Genomic DNA, 17247 nt, shown 5'->3' with positions numbered 1-17247 from the left:
ATGCAACTCAATGCATCTAGTTCTCATAAGGATTAGTGGATACCCCTAACTTGTCTCCCAAATAGAAATATGTATCTACAGGTAAATACTTAGTGAAAATATCAGCAATCTGTTCCTTTATAGATACATATTCCAACTTCACTTCCTCTTCACTGACTTTTTCTCTTAAGTAATGATTATTTAATTAATACATGTTTAGTCTTTGAATGTTGCACTAGATTCTTTGACATGTTAATAGCACTGTAATTATCATAGTATATGACAGTAGGCTCATTATAGATAACTTTGATATCCTTCAATATTTGCTTCATCCAAACTACCTGAGTGTGGCTACCAACAATAGCAATGTACTCAGCTTCAACAGTAGATAAGGATACTAAATATTGTTTCTTACTAGCCCATGAAACCAATTTCTTACCCAAAAAGAAAGCACCACCAGAGGTACTCTTCTGGTCATCAACATCAAAAACTCAATCAGCATTAGTGTAAACACATAACATGAAATCATCATTCTTTGGATACCACAAACCATAATCCATAGTTCCCTTCAAGTACATCTAAATATTCTCTTCACAACAGTGACATGACTCTCTTTCGGATCAACTTGATATCTACCAGCCATGCACACAACATGCATAATGTCTAACCTAGTCTGAGTAAGATATAGCAGTCCACCAACCATAGACTTGTATAAGATCTGATTAGATTTCAGAGATTCAATATTATTACATAATTTGTAGCTAGTCATCATAGGAGTTCCAACCGGTTTGGAGTCATCTAATCCAAAATTCTTTAGAAACTCCTTCACATATTTAGTTTGAGATATAAAAATACCTTTTCCAATCTATGAAATCTACAAACCTAAGAAAAATTTCATCTCACCTATCATAGACATCTCAAATTCATTTTGCATATCACTGACAAACTTCATGCTCAAGTCATCATCACCTCCAAAGATAAAATCATCAACAAAGACTTCAACATTAAAGATGTTATCATTCTCAATCTTAAAATACATATTACTATCAACAATCCCTTTATTAAATCCCAATTTCAACAAATACTTATCCAATCTAGCATACCACACTCTAGGGGCTTGTTTCAATCTATAAAGAGATTTCTTCAGTTTACATACCATATCCCCATCATTTGATAATGAAAATCTATCAGGTTGCTCAATGTAGACTTCTTCCTCAAGATCACCATTCAAAAAGGTAGATTTGACATCCATCTGATACACTTTGAAATCTTTATAGGCAGCATATGCAAGCAACAGTCTAACAACTTCAATTTTGGCCACCGAAGAAAAAGTCTCCTCATAATTAATCCCTTCTTTCTGTGAATATCCTTTGCATACCAATCTTGCTTTATTCCTAACAACTTTACCGGCTTCATTCAATTTATTTCTGAATACCCATTTAGTAACAATAGCATTATTATACTTAGGTCTAGGCACAAGCTCCCATGTGTTATTCTTTTCAATCTAATCTAATTCCTCTTCCATATCTCTCCTCCAATTTTTATCTTTGCAAGCCTCAACAACATCTTTAGGTTCAACTTTAGAAATAAAGCATACCTCTTCAACAACTAGCCTTCTTCTAGTCATCACACCTTTATTTTTATTACCAGTAATATGATTTTCAGAATTATTCAATCTTACATACCTCAGAGTCTTTTGATTGTTCTGATTTTTAGGTTCCCACACTTCTCCACTTGCAATAGCAACATCTAGATTAACTGTCTCTACCGGATCATTCTTATTTGATTCTTTAGTATGAATAGGATTTAGAATAATATGCTAACCATCATCATATTCACAAGCTCTTATCTCTTTTCCAAGATTCTGATCCAACTTCATATTTGCACTTTCCACTATCTTTCTCAGTATCTTATTGTAGTACTAGTAGGCTTTACTCTTTGTTGAATATCCCAAGAAATTTCCTTCGTCACTTCTTGCATCAAACTTTCCTATGTTGTCATATTTCTTGATATAACATTTGCTACCAAATACTCTAAAATATCTCACAGTAGGAACATGACCAAACAATAGCTCATAAGGAGTCTTACCGGTATCACCTTTAATATGAACTTAATTGAATGTTTAAAAAGAAATGATAATAGCTTCTCTCCAATAGATCTTCAGAACATCCCCTTCAATCAACATAGTCCAGCATCCAAAATAGTCATGTTCTTCCTTTCAACAACTCCATTCTGTTGTGGGGTTCTAGAAGCATATAATTGTCTTCTAATCCCATGCTTCTCACAAAATAAATGAAACTCATCGGAATAAAATTCTCCACCTCTAGCAGATCTCAGACATTTCACCTTCAATCCTGACCCAGTCTCAACTTTTTCTTTGAATATCTTGAACTTATCCAATGCTTCATATTTCTCCTTCAAAATGACAACCCACATTATCTTGGAATAATCATCAATTAGCAACATAAAATATTTATCTCCTTTCATGCTTCTAACATTTGTAGGTCCACATAGGTCAGTATGTACAAGATTTAGCAATCCATTAGATGTATATTTCTTTCTCTTGAAAGAGATTCTTGTTTGCTTACCCAATTAACATTTTTTACATACCAGATTAGCAGGCTTAACAATTTTAGGTAAATCTCTAATAGCTTGAATAGAACTGATCTTAATCATTGAATCAAAATTAATATGACACATTCTCCTATGCCACAAATAACTTTTATCAATGTGAGCAATCAAATAACTTTTCTCACCAGCATTCAAATGAAAAATGTTACCTTCAGTCTTAGTTCCAGATGCAATCTCTATAACAGGGGCATTTAGGATCTTGCATTTACCATTATTGAATTGCAAATCATAACCTTTGTCAACCATCTATCCAACACTCAAAAGATTATACTTCAAACCTTCAACATACTAGATATCATCGGTATTATGCTTGCCATTAAAGGAAATAGAACCTCTACCATGGATCACACATGCTTTGTCATGTCCAAATCTTACTATTCTACCATCATACCTTTCCATACTCACAAATTTTCTTTTATCACCTATCATATGATATGAACAACCATTGTCAATTACCCATTCATCTCTTTCTTCAACTTTAGCAACTAAGGCTTTCTCCTCAATAGTGCAGCTAGTGGAATCAATAGGTACCGGTCCATCATCTTTAATGGAAAGAAACACAACTTCATCTCCTTATTATTCTTCATATGTAACACCTTCATCAACATCATAATAGTAGTTCTTCTGATTCCTATACTTCCGGTTAGACTTGTAAGGCTTGTCATACTTCTCATGCTTCTCATATCTATCATTTTTGTCATGCTTATCAAATTTGTCATGCATGTCATATTTATCTATTCTCTTCAGGCATCTAGAAGAAAAATGTCCTATCTTATTACAAGAGAAACATTTCAAAGACAATTTTCCATCATACTTACTAGCTCCCTTAGGCAATCTCTGGGCAATCAATGCTTCAAGCTCATCTAGTTCTCTTTCTTGCTCTTCCATTTCTCTCCTTTCTCTTTCATATTTGGATACTCTACATTCTTCGAGATCATACTTCTTATCGGATACAGATACTCTAAATGTTGTCTCAAACTTTCCATTTGATTCACCAAATTTTCTCAACTCAAAAAAAATAATCTTTCCAACCAGCATATCTCTTGTCACCATAGTCACACTCTGGATCTCATCAATAGAAGCTACCTTATGTTTATAAGCAGGAGGCAAAGATCTCAACACCTTAGCATCAATTTCATCTTCTTCAAGGGTTCCACCAGCACATCTAATACCTGGGACAAGATCATTCTCCTATACATAAAGGTGTTTATGTTCTTATCTTCTCCCATCTTCAACATCTCATATTTTCCTTTCAAACTCTGCAACTTAGCAACTTTAACTTGTTTATCTCTTTCATACAAGGTCTCAAGCTTCTCCCAGATCTCATGTGTGGTATGAAGTCCCATTACATTTGTCATCTCTGAATCAGTAAGGGTGCTCAACAATGCTGCCTTAACTCTAATATTATGTTCAACTTCCTTGATCTCATCAGTAGTAATCAGTCCATTTGAAGGAGAAAAATAGGCATTCTTTGTGATCTTCCAATAATCTTCTCCAAGGCATCTCAACTGCACTTCCATCCAGTTTTTCCATATAGCATAGTTACTTCCATCAAATCTTAGACTCTCCTTAAATATAACACCTTTGGTTCCAGTTGCCATCCCAGATCTCCTCAAGCGGTTAAGCTTCTTCTAGAGGATCTAGCTCTGATACCTATTTAGCAACAACAATGGAGGGAAATTGAGAGGGGGGGGTGAATAAGTTTTCATCAAATCTACAGACTTAACCACAAAAATAGATCTGATAAACTGCACAAATAAGAGAGATAAACAAATTGATAGCACAACACACAACACCAATATTTTGATGTGTAAAACCCGGTTAAGGGAAAAACCATGGTGGGAACCTACCCACAATAAGATGATACTTTGTAGTAGTATGTCAAAATATTACAATGGGGAATGCACATGCATTTAGGCACACTGCCTAGAGCTTACTACTCAGATGATAATGACCTGGAATGCTACAACCCTCAGGGAAGTCTCACTAACTTACAATAATATTCGAACTACAATTTGAAAGGAATGAGCTAAAAGAATAGCATCTCCAAATGCCTAATTAGAGTTCTAGTTAAGCACAATTGTTTTCTATGCAACAATCTCTACTCAGTCACAACACCAAAAGATGAATCCTTGTTCATACATACACCACTCTCTGATAATGCAGACACAACCTCGATACCTAAATTACATGACAATATCACCTATTTATACAAATCATCAACCTTGATAACAAGATCGGCTAAACCCTCAACTAATAATTATAAAATTACATCACATGATACAAAGATCAACCATCAGAACAATATAATGATTTACATGACATAACATGGACCTAATTCAAATCTCCAAATGCGCAACACCACTAGAAATCATGCCAAGATCAACCGCAACACGCTACACCACCAGGAAAATAGCATAACATGAAGAACATCACCGATTCAACAAAATTACGAAAAAAATCACACAATGATCAATGTGGATCATAAAAAAAAATAGGACACAATTAGGAAACACCAGCAAGCACATTTGAATCATCAGGAATAGCTAAACAACCCAATTTATCAATTCTTCATCTGTCAACATCTGAAACTCAAAAACACTCAAGCAACAACAACTGTCATGAATAAAGATAACTTCCAAATCATGATCCATCTAAAATAAAGATACATAAGAACATCCCAAAAAACATCCCAAAATCTCAGCTCAAGATCTGATCACAGCGAAATATATCGGAGAAAATATAGAACTCAGCAATGCACTAATCAGAAAAACAAACTGTAAAACCAGATCATATGATATGATCAATTAGGCTTCTCAGATCACCAAAACCAATACAGAAGAATATAATGATACTAGAAATACTCCATGCACCAAACCATAATCCTAATAAACCAATCTACAATCACCGAATAAGGAATATGTTGACATCAATGACAACAACATATCCAATAGATAATATGGTGTAGAGTGCAACTACAACTTATAGGAAACAAATACTTTTCTAATCTATTTAGGAATGACTGGTGCTCCATGATTTTGCATGAATGTTGGAGTATTTTTGGAGTCTTCAAAAGTCTTCTATATCTTCTCTTAATGTCTTCAAATCCTTCTACAATGTCAAGAGTTGTCAGGAGTTGTTTGAAGTTAATGTCTAGAGCTCTTTGCTACAACTGTTTTTCAATCTTCATATTGTCATGATTTTTTTAATAAATCATTCATCTACATTGTAACATCTTGCACACTCATACAAACATATTAAAATCAATTTGAATCACATTTATTTAACTAAAATAAACCAAATATGTACTTTATATTCTACCTTAAACAAGCTTAAGAACTTTCAATTGTTACTCAAATTGACTTTTACAACAATATACTAAGAAGAAGTCTACAAGTATTGGAAAAAACATGGAGGGAATAGCACAGCTGGAGGGAATAGCACAGCTGGAGGGAAATTTGAATTCTGCGAATGGAGGGAATAGTGTGGCTGGTTTCTCTGGCTCTGTTGCCTCTGCAGCTAAAGGACAACTTGTCTCTTTGGGATCTATGGTGGATGATGAGGATGGTCAAAAGGATGGGGACCCACGACATCAAGACCCTCCTCTTGACTTTAAAAATACTAAAGATTCTTCAAAGTTGGGTCCCGAGAACTTGAATGTTGAGTTGGAAAAGATGGTTGAAGTCAAGGTGTTCAAACCATGGAACAGTTTATTTGCAAACAAGCCTACTAGTAAATGTACCTTTCCCTCTCTGGAAGATATTTCTGATAGAAAGGTAGGCAGATTAGCTATTGCAGTACCAGATGTGGTCATAGATCAAAGTATTTATCTAATGGAATTTTCTCTAGTGGGGAAATTTGTTGGACCCAGACCTAATATTGAAGTTGTTAGGTCTTTTGTGAAGAGAAAATGGAGGGTGAAAGGATAGGTTGATGTCTCAGCCCTGTCAAGGGTTTTTTTTCTCTTTTCCTTCTCCCATGCTAAATATTTGGAAATGGCTCTAAGTGGAGGACCCTGGATGCTTGGGAAGTCTTCTTTATCCTTAATAAAATGGAGCTCAATGATTCCTTTTTTGAATCTACCCCAGTTTGGGTGCGGTCGCCTGGTTTTCCACTTGAATTTTGGTTGGAGGACATGCTCTCAAGATTTGCTAAATCCTTCAAGGAGCTTGTGGCTATAGAATCTATGACAGCAACATGAAAGAGACTAGTGTATGTGAGGATATGCGTTAATATCTCATAGAACATGGACCTTCCTAGCTCTATCGAAATAAATTCCAAGATAGGTAAGTGGGAAAAAGTTATAGAGTTTGAATCCCTCCCTTTTGTGTGCTTCTCTTGTAAGAAAGTTGGACATTGGGACAAGGCTTGTCCTAGTAACCCAAAGAATGCTCAAAAGCACAATAATCATGTCAAATAGATCTGAAAAGAGAAGATGAACAAAAATGAGGGTAGATCGAAAGGAGGAATTGGACTTCCTAGTAACTCAAAAGATATAACAAGGGATGAAAGGAAAGCTAGTCCTTCCAAGGATACTCCTTAGAAGGAAATTAGAAAGGATGAAGAGAATGTATTTGAAGTTAAAACAAGCAATGGATTTGAAGCTTTACATATTCAAGAGGAAGAAAATGTAATTATAGAAGAAATTCTTGAAGACGGTGAGATTGGTGACATAAATGAATCACAATATGAGTCTCCAAAAGATACAGAATAGGAAAGTAATAAAGTGTGTTCAAAGGACTCTGAAGGTCCAGATGTTATCATTGAAGAAAAGACCCAGTTCAGATTGCCCCAGGTTAACCTTAACTCGCTATTCCAGAACTTTGGAACTGATTCACCCACCTCTTCTCAGAGAAAAGGAGAACCTTGGAATAGTAAGAAGTCTGCATATAAAGATGAATAAGATGAAGAGTTAATAGGAATGGGAAAAAAGGAAAACAAGAAAAAAGGTTGTACTAATGGGGTTAAAGCTAGAACCAGGTCTAAGGCAGATATTGGTCTTTTTGAATCCCCACGGAGACGTAAAACTACAAAGTGGTATAGGGACCAGGAGAGAAAACAAAATATAGCTGATGGAAGGTAGCGAACCATTCAGGAATCCTACTCCCAGGTTTCCAAATGAAGGTAATCTCTTGGATCATACTAGGCCTAAATAGTCTCCATAAACAGGAGGTGCTCAAGAATTTTATTAGAGATCATAAGCCGGACATTATCCTAGTTCAGAAAACTAAAATGAGTAAGGAAAATGTTGAAAAATTAAAATTCTTTAAACATGGGGGTGTTTGTGGTAGTAGTTCTAATGGAGCATCTGGTGGGGTTGCAATATTTGGAATAAGAAAGCTATTGATGGAGATCTGATTGATGAAGATGGTAACATCATTTCTATGAGAGTGAAATGCATTGCTAAAGGATAGGAATGCGTGGTCACCAACATTTATGCTCCCAACTCTAAAGCTGTGAGGAGTAAGTTTTGGGACAAAATCCAGTAGAAAAGAGGGATTTTCTCCCAGGATAGTTGGCTTTTGATGGGAGTTTTCAACACCCCTCTATAGGAGATTGATAAATTTGGAGGAACCTAAGCTCAACTGGATAGCAGGACTGATCTGATGGACTTCATCAATGCCAATTCCCTCATTGATGTTGACCTTTCTCGAGCCTCCTACACTTGGTCTAATCAAAGGGATGGAGGAGATCTTATTCAGGTAAGGCTTGATAGATCCCTTATTACTTCTGATTGGGTCCTTAAGTATAGATGTTCTTTGTCTATTATTAACAGAATTGGATTGGACCATTATCCCATTTCTTTTGTTGCAGATTCTATTAAGGGAAAACACTGCTTTCCATTCCAGTTTGAAAAAATGTGGATTTTACACCCTTCTTTGGAAGCTTCCATTGCCAAATGGTGGAATATAACTGTGGATGGTTCTACCATGTTCAAAGTTGCTAAAAAGTTAAGAAATATCAAAGACAACATTAAGGTTTGGAATAAAAAGGTTTTTGGAGATATTTTTGAATCTAAGAGGAAGCTCAAGGAGGAATTAGAATAGATTCAAAATTCTATTCAGGAATATGGTTATAAGAATTTCCCCAAGGCTAAAGAAGATGAGGTTCTAGCCAAATTATATAGTACTATTTCAAGAGAATAAATTTACTGGAGACATAGATCCAGGGCTATTTGGTTAGAAGCTGGTGATAGAAATACTAAATTCTTTCATATGACATCAATGAATCATAAAGTAGCAAGCAAAATTTCCAGATTAATTGTTGATGACAAAATTCTTGTCAAAGATGATGATATAGGTGATGAAGTTGTTAGGTTCTTATCTAACCTCCTGACAGGTAGCAAGGAAATTGACATTATAAAGCAACAAGATCTAGTTGATATTATTCCTAAGATAATTGGACCTAATTAGAATAAGATATTATTTGCCATCCCCTCAGTTGATGAAATTAAAAGAGTTTTTTTCTCCTTTTAAGGGGATAAGGCACTGGGCTTGGATGGTTTCCCCATGTTTTTCTTTAAGGAATATTGGCACATTGTTGGGGCTGATATGGCCAATGCTGTAAAAGAATTCTTTGGCTCTAGAAGAATTCTTAAAGAAATCAACTCTACCTTCATTTCTCTAATTTCTAAGGTGGTTGGAGTTGATTCTATGGGTAAGTTTAGGCCAATAAATCTATATAATTCTTCTTACAAGATAATTTCAAAAGTACCGACTTCTAGATTGCTGGTTGTTCTTCCCCTTGTTATCTCTGAGGAGCAAAAAGGATTTGTCCGAGGTAGGCAGATTTTGGATTCTATAATTATTGTGCATGAGAATATCCATTCTCTTAATGCTACAAACAAAGAGGGATTTCTCATAAACCTGAATTTGGCAAAAGCCTATGATAGGGTTGAATGGCAGGTTCTTTTTAGGATCATGGAGGCCTTTGGATTTGATGAGAAGGTTATCAAAATAACTAGAGAGCTGATATCTACACCAAATTTTTCTATTCTTATTAATGGATCTCCTTCCAGATTTTGTAAATCTTCAAGGGGTTTCAGGCAAGGAGATCCTATCTTGCTTATTCTTTTCACTATTTTGGCAAAATGTTTGAGTAGATTGATTCAAAATTTGAAAGAGAATAGGACCATCAAAGGGTTGCAACCCTCTTCTGCTAATTTATTCTACACTCATCAATAGTTTGTTGATGATACTATATTGTTGGGATACTCTTCTATGAGTGAAGCTTTTTCCTTCAAAAGTGCTCTCAGATCTTATTCCCTTGCTACTGGCCAGCAGGTTAATTGGGAGAAATCTTCTATTTACTTCATCAACACCCCCTTGTTGAGGTAGCAGAGGATTGCTAACATAATTGGTTGTAAGGTTGAGTTGCTCCCCTCTACTTATTTGGGTCTCCCTCTTTGTTTGGCTCCTCCAAACTCTTTCTGGAATTCTTTGATAGATAAGTTCAACAAAAAATTGGCTGGTTGGAAAGGTTCTATGTTATCACAGGCTAGTAAGCTTTAGCTTCTTCAAGCTACCCTTCAGAATCTGCCTGTTTATGCTCTTAGCTTCTTTAGTATACCGGTCAAATTTGCAGAAGCTTTAGAAAGAATTCAAAAAAGATTTCTTTGGTCTAGTGTGGAAGATAAGAAAAGGATTTCTTTGGTTGCCTGGGATAAAGTCTGTGGTCCTAAAAGTAATGGGGGTTAGGTATTAAATCTCTTAAACCTTTCAACAAAGCTTTCCTAGCCAAACAGATTTGGAGGGCATATGGTATTAAGAGAGATTGGAGTAGGGTGTGGTTTGACAAATACATCCATAATCAACCCATTCATTCCCTTCTCTATTATGAAGATATCCCTGTTGGATCTTTTATATGGAATAGTATGATAAAATCTATTAAAGTTGCTAAAGCTGGAGCTAGCTGGGTCCTTAGCAAAGGTAATAAAATCAGATTTTAGGAGGATGTCTGGATCAAAGATGAGCCTCTTTTTAATCAGGATTGCAGCCATTTCATTGAAGATTGTAAAAGGAGGTTTGGTTCTATGGTCTATAATTATTGGGAGGAGAATAAATGGATTAGACTTCATGTGGTTTATGCTGGATTTTCTTCGCTCCAGCATGATTTGCTGTCATTTTCTGTCAGCAAAGATTCAGATGATATCTTCTTATGGAAGAGTAATCCTAGGGGTAATTTTACTATTTCTTCTACTTACAAATAAAATAGTTATGCAGGCCTGCAACCCTATATAGGCTAAAGTTTGGAATAGATTCCTCATTCCTAAAGTTAATATGTTTTTCTGGCTTGCAATTCACAAAAAGATTCTTACTATTGATAACCTGGTTCGAAGAGGATTTATGATTCCTAATAGGTGTGAGTTATGTTAGAAAGAGGATGAGTCTGTGGATCATTTGTCCATTCACTATTCTTTTACCTGGGAAATCTGGGGTAAAGTGTGGACACAATGGAAAGTTGATTGGGTTATGCAGAATAGTTTTAAGGAAGTCCATTGGCATTGGATTTTCCCTACCAAGCTTCCCATGATTAAGACCCTCTGGTCCTTTGTTCTTCCTATGACCTACTGGCATATTTGGAAGGAGAGGAACAATATAATTTTTAGGGAGACTAATGTTCTTCTCAGGTGGTTTTTGAAAAGATTTGTAGGGATATTAAAGAAAACATCAATACCATTCACAAAAGTAACAAGCAATGTAGTTATATTGATATGACTGATAATGAGAAAAGCATTCTAACTGAATGGAATTTGATAAACAAGGTCTGGAAGTCTAATATGAAGAGTAGAAGAGATAATGTGGTTTGGAGGCTCCCTCCTCATGATTGGGTTAAGGTGAACTTTGATGGAGTAGCTAAAGGAAATCTGGGGAATGCTGGAGGGGGAGGGGTTATCAAAAACTCTTATGGCTTTTGTGTTGCTGTGATTGCCTCTCCCTTTGGAATTCAAAACAACCATGTGGCAAAAGCTCTAGAAATGTTAAAATGTCTTCAACTTGTTCAAAGCTTCAATTTTAAAATAATTTGGTTGGAGGGGGATTCCCTTAATATAATTCAGGCTATTAAAGGTATTAGTTCCCCATCTTGGAATATCCAAAATATCATTGATAGGGCTAAAAAATTGTTAGACACCTATGATAGTGTGATTATTACCCATACCTTTAGGGAAGGTAATAGGGTAGCCAATTTGTTAGCCAATGAGGGGCTCATTTTAGTGGAAGATGCTAACTATATTGGAGAGTCATCATGTAAGAACAAAGTCCGAGAGCAATTATTTTATGACAAAATCCATGGTAGATATTAACTTCATTATTACCTTTCTGAGTTCGGACTTCAATGATAGATTTTGGAGTGAGGTGGATTGTCAGATGATGACCTGTCTCAGGCGTTGTGCTAATGAGTATAGGTGTGAAGGGCCTTATCATATTAAGTATTGGGTTAATTTGCATGTTTTAAAAGGCTACTTGATAAACAAGAAAATTACCTTGGTTTTCGATTCCAGCTTCTCTGTTCTTCAACATTTGGTCAGTTTGCGCTCCCTTGAGGGTTTTGAGTTGAACAACTATCACATTACTGGAGGACACCTCAACCGTAATGGGCCCACCAACTGCGATAGTTGGAAGGGTGAAAGGAAAATTTGGAGAAGGTTGCATAAATATGGCTTCACTAATTATATGGGGAAATTTCATGGAAGCAAGAAGTTCGTTTCCCATGGTTTTGCCAAGGGTTGGAAAAATAACAAAGTTACTCTGTTTAGTCAGATCTGGAGAGTGGATGAAGATTTGGTGGCTGAGGTGACCGGTTTGCAAAAGGATGACATCAAGTTTTATAGAGACCGCAAGTTCTCGGTGGAAGCCATCAAGAATTTCCCCATGAACAAAGAAGAAAGGGCTCGCCTCACCAAAAAGGATAATACTTCCTATTATCTCCCTAACCATCTAAAATCCTTTTGGCAGAAAATGTTGAAAGTGTTAATGGAGTATCTTATAGTTGATGCTAGGTTTTTGAAAGTCTATAATTACCACTTTGTTATCCTTAATCACTTTCGCCATGGCTCTAAGATATCTCTACTCTTCTATTTGGCCTCCTCCCTTAATGATTGTTTGGCTGACCATGCTAAGAAACCTAATTCCTACCCCATTTATCACAAAGGTCTTATTTTGTTAATATATGAGCATCTTAAGGGTAAATTTAAGGCTAATAAGGATGATTCCTTTGTGGAGAATGCCCATATTTCTGAGGATTGTAGCAGTTTTGACTCTGATGAGGATTCTTCCAATCTTCCTCCTAAAAAGAAATTGAGGGTTAGTGAAAAAGTTGAAGAAGACACTAAAGAGAAGGTTGTTTCTGAGCAGGAGCAAGAGAAGGAGGTGGAAGAAGTGGTGGAGAATGAGTAAGAGAAGGAGGTTGAGGGTGAGGAAGGAGACAAGGATAATGAGCAGAGAGAAGAGTATGTTGAAGAGTCAGAGGCGAAGGATAATCCCTATGATTCAGACAATAGGGATGATGTTCAGCATAATATGGAGGAGGGAAACCCTAGGTCTAAGGATTCTGCCCAGGAAATGGAGAATGTGGATTCCATTCTGAATGATGCTAGAAACAACACTCTGGAAATGTTCAATTTCCAGAAGTGGGTGGTTGATAACATTACCAGCATTCAGGAAAAACAGAGAGAGCTAGATTTCAAAATTGATAATTTGGTTAAGGATATAAACATTAAAGGAAAAGAGGAAAATGTAGAGGATAATAGTGCAACAAAGAATGAAATTTTTTTTTTGGACTAGTTAGAAAGTGAGATTATAAAGGGAGATTAGAAGCACCTGGAGGTTGTGGTGAAGACTCTCAAAGAAAAGGGTGATTTTGATAATGATCTGATAAACAATCGATTCAAAAAACTAAGAGTGCTCTGAGGAAATTCATGGAGCATAGCCTGGCTATGTTGAAGGTATCTTCTCAAAACATGAATGTGCTAGTTTCTTGCCTAGAGAAGGATAAACAAAATAAAGACACTGTGATTATTGATGACAAGCTGGCTTCTAGTTCTTCTCAACACTCTTCCAGATGTAGAACTAGGAAAAATGCAAGAGAGCTGGAGCTGAAGACCAAAGGTAATCAACAGGTGTGGGAAAATAAAGACCTGAAAGAGGCAACAAATGTGACGATGATGCTGGGTAAATTTTTTTTAGGTGTGCAAGTCTCTCACTGACCTTTTGTTGTTCTTTACTTTGGCTGTTGTCTTTTGTGTTGTTCTTTTGCAGCCTTTCTCTCTTTGTTCTATCTTCTCTAGTTTCTCTATTGCTTTTCTTTTCAATATGTAAGTGGGTTTAGTGTCTCTTAAAACCTGATTTTTCTTAATAAAAAACAATATACTAAAAAGAAATAGATGATTTTAATGGGTTAAATTATAGATTGGAGGAGGCCAAAATGAAGGGCCGAGATTGATTTGCAATGGATGGCTAGGATTGAGAGGACCAAGTGGGAGAACCAAGCGATTTTCCATAAAGACATTTCTTGTCTCCACACGTCTCAAGTACATGGGGAAAAGTTCCCCAAGTACATTGGGAAGAGAAAAAGGAATATAAAATTCCTTGGGGGAGGACAAATGAATTAAATTTTAAAATAAAAGATAGTGTGGGGAGAATAAATGGGAAAAGGAATTAAAAATTCCTTGGGAAGAGGATGCATGGGGAGACTCACAAAATGTAAAATCCCTTGGAAGAGCCAAAGTTGGTGGCATTTAAGGTTAGAGGGTGAGATGGGAAAGACATTTATGGAAAGGAGTTGACCCGTCCCTAATCAAGGTGTACAAATGATTAGAAGTGATTAGGAGTGATTAGGAGTTAATGAGGGATTAGAGTGCAAGTGGGAAGGTTAGAAGGATGTGACATTAGGAGAGAGAATGAGTAGAGGAATATAAAATTGGGGGATTATGATAAGCATGATTAGGGAAGAATTAATTAGGCTAGATGAGTATTAGGAAAAATAGATTTGTAGGAATTGCATGGTTAGCTTAGTTAATTGAAGTTAATTAACTAATAGAGATTTAGAAGAAATAAAGATTGAGATGACTTAAGAAGAATGAGGAATAATTAATTTTGATAAATTAATTATAGTACTATAGTGATAATATTAATTAAATTTGATTTAATTAACCTTAAGAGAAAGGGGATCAGCACAATTAAATTAATTAATTACATGGGAAGGCTTAAATTAACTAAATATTAATTTAATAAATTTTAGACGTCTATAATATTGTTCATGCTAATGTTGATGATCCTAAAAATTATGATGATATGTATGAACTTGTTGATATTAATCATGATTTATCTTGACACTTTTCAAAAGCATTAACCCTGGCTCATAGTAACAAACAAAGTGATCCATCATTAGAGCATGGTCCTTGTTTGGAACTTGTAGTATCTCCATCTACTGTTCTTGTTGTGCCTCCTCTTGCATCTTGTCCACCATCCCTAGATAATATTAAGCAAGATTAGGAGGTGGATGATTTGCTTGAATAGCATCATTTGTGTCATAGATTCTCTTTTGTGTGTTTTCTTGTTCCGGATGTGCTTTCATTGTGATGTGTTGCTTGACATGTTTTTGTGTTATGCTAGATTTTCTTTGGATGACCCTTGTTACTTCATTGGTGCAAGGTAATAAAGAGGCCAAAACCGTTGTGACATTCCTCTATTTGTATCTTAATTCTTCTATATATTGTATCTATATTATTCCGTACATGTGCTATTGTTCATCAATGTACTCTTGTGTTGTGTACTTGGGGACAATGCAAAGTATTGAGATCGCTTTTTGGTCTCTTCCATATTGAATCAAAAAATATTTGTTTGTTATCTCTTTGTTATCTTCTTCCATTGTGTTTGTATTCCACTACCTTTGGGGGATGAGGTCAATTCAATCCAATTATTATTGATATACATTATTTATCATAAATGCATACTAATCCCAAAGTTAGTGGATCTCTTATATGCTTTTTCCTATATGTTTTGTGACCATTATCCTTTGATTTGTCCTTTGTAGGGTTAATCCCATTATGGTAATGTGCTTTTCTTTTGGATGCATGCTACCTTAAATTTGCTCCTGATAAGGTGTACGCAATCATGTTAATGTGTGGGCATACACTTTGCTCCATGTTGAACTTTATGCACACACCATGCCATGTTTTTGATATTCAACTTACTTTTGAAATTGAGCCTTTTTCTTTGTAATTTGGTTTTTTATTTTTCATGACTCATAGTATGTACTAAATCTTGATATTAGAGGAAGAGGATCCTAGAATCCCTAGGGGCTTAATGTGTCTTGTCTCTTCGATATCTTGGCGAAATTTTTTTAATGCAATGTTGTATTTTACCATGAATATGGGTTTGGTCTCATTCTCCCATTATAGTGGGGGCTACATGTAGCATTGTAAATTGTATCTGCATACAATTTCCTCTTCACCTAGACCTCACCTTGGTGTTTCATCTTTTGATGCCTGATGACTATTTTGATTCTACTCACACCACCCCACAGACCTACATTTTCACCTTCTCTCTTGTCTCTAACCCAAAATTGAGTCTTGATTGTCAGAACCATGGCACCGTAGGGCCCCCATCCTCTCAATCAAGACCCAATTTTGGTCCTCATAATAGTCACATCAAGTGAGTGGGAAATTAGATCCTATGTTGGCCTACTCCACAAATTAAATTTATTTTTGAGAAATTAGGCATAAACAAAGGACTACACATCTCATTTGAAAACCTTAGAACTTATAAGATCTCATTTATACTCTAGCAAACTCAAGTGAGAAAGCAATCAAGCATTCATCAAGCATTGAAGGAGAAGTTTAGTAAAGTTTAAGCATTGAATATTGTATCCATGATCAACTTTTTAAGACATTCTATAAGACATCCTAAAACCATTCTATGAAGATTAAAGAAAGCTTTATCATGGTATACATTTCAATTACAAGCATCCAATTATAGATCTAGCCTTTCCCTCAAAAAGAAAGTATTTTAAAACAATTTGAATTCTCTTTCCATTAAAATTACAATATTAATTTCAAGGTTAATTCCTATACTAGGGTTTAACCCTTGAGGCAAACAAATCCTATTTTTTACCTGATCTAGATTTTGATGGAGTAAAAAGTAGAGGACCCGGACAACACCACTTCCTAGTCCCAGAAATTTGACCTGAGTTTCAAGTAGTGAATCCAGTGTATCTCTTTGATCTGAAATAGATCCTATTTATCTACCTCATAATTAAAGGACTAGGGTGACACACCTCCTTGGTCCTAGAAAATCAGCCTAAACTTTCAAGAACATGTTATGATCTTATTCTTCTACTTAGATCCTTATTTGTGTCTCTATCTAATATCTATAGCAGTCTATTATTATTGTCTTACTTCAATTGTTCATTGTCTTGTCCTAAACTATACAACTTCCATCCAATTTTAACTAAAAAAGGAGAGGCAAACACCCCAATTGAATCTGATCAACACTTTAGCCCTTTTCCTAATTGGATTGTGGCTGGATCTAATTTGATTCACCCTCCATTTTAATGTAATGTTTACTTAGGTAAGATTAGTAGTTTTATTATCTCAATTGGTGAAACCCTAATTATCTAACCATTACACTAATATAA

This window comes from Cryptomeria japonica, chromosome 9 (assembly GCF_030272615.1).
Source record: "Cryptomeria japonica chromosome 9, Sugi_1.0, whole genome shotgun sequence".
Taxonomy (NCBI): Eukaryota; Viridiplantae; Streptophyta; class Pinopsida; order Cupressales; family Cupressaceae; genus Cryptomeria; species Cryptomeria japonica.
Note: the sequence above shows the minus strand (reverse complement) of the source record.